Source organism: Echinops telfairi, unplaced genomic scaffold, assembly GCF_000313985.2.
Source record: "Echinops telfairi isolate 266 unplaced genomic scaffold, ASM31398v2 ScPeMD7_7434;HRSCAF=8472, whole genome shotgun sequence".
NCBI lineage: Eukaryota > Metazoa > Chordata > Mammalia > Afrosoricida > Tenrecidae > Echinops > Echinops telfairi.
Genome location: NW_022111334.1, coordinates 48,759 through 49,893, shown reverse-complemented (window position 1 = coordinate 49,893; position 1,135 = coordinate 48,759).

Genomic DNA, 1,135 nt, shown 5'->3' with positions numbered 1-1,135 from the left:
TCCTGTTCATTTATCCAAACCCCCAACTCACCGTCTGCTCTTGGTGCTTGTCTCACCAATTTACGTGTGAGACCGTGATGTTGCTGCACACAAGTTCAGGTCACCTCCATCTCTGAGTTTGACTGCCAGGATTGTCTCAGATAATTTCATAACAGTGTTTGCTAGGGGTCTTCTTAAGTGTCAACCTCATGACATTACCCATCTGCACATCACTTTCCTATCAGGTTTGGTACACATGTTCTCAATGAGCTCATGAATTCTCTCTGCACTCTGAAAGAGCAACACGTTGAGCTCTTCTAGACTCAGATTTCTGGGTTGGTTTTGCAGTCCCCCATCTCCAGGGGTTACACTTGGTTGCTCACTTAATCAAGGTGCACTGCATCTCTCAATATTCTGAAAGGTGGAAATGATAGAAAATATGGCTCCAAGGAAAATGCAATCGTATTCGCTCAGTTGTCTATTGTTGTACACGGAATAGACATACAATGTTGCAGCTTAAAATTACAAGATTTGTTGTTGTTTTATTTGTTGCTTGGCTTCCCGTTTTATTCTTTTGATACACAAATATCTGATTTTTAGAAGGTCACTCTAATCGATATTGTCTTCTTTGTGTGTACTTCCTTTGCTATGCTTGATAGTGTATGAACGCCCTGCAATGGGGCACTTACCTGAGTCCCTGCTTCCTTATAGATGGACTCTATAGCTCTGCGATTACATTAGGTCCTTGACCATCTTGTGCTCATTTTGGTACATGAGCTGAGGTTTCGGTTGTCTTTCATCTTCTGAGGGTGGTGATCCAATTGTGTCAGCATCATTGTTGAAGAGAATGTCGCTGTTCCTTATAAACTCCCTTGGACTTTTATTGAAAATCAGTTGCCTGTATGTGGGTGGATTATTTATTAATTTTCTATTCTGTGCCATTGGTCAACATGCCTGTCATTGTATGAGGGCCAGACTGCTTTGACTGCTGTGGCTGTGGAATAGTTTTAAAGTTGGTTTGTGTGAGGCCCCATACCATGTTCTTATTCATTTTGAGTCTCTTGCTTATCCTGGGACTCTCCATATGAAGTCAGTAATATTTTTTTCATTTCTTTAAAAGATTAAGTTGGTATTTGGATCGGGATTGAATTGTATT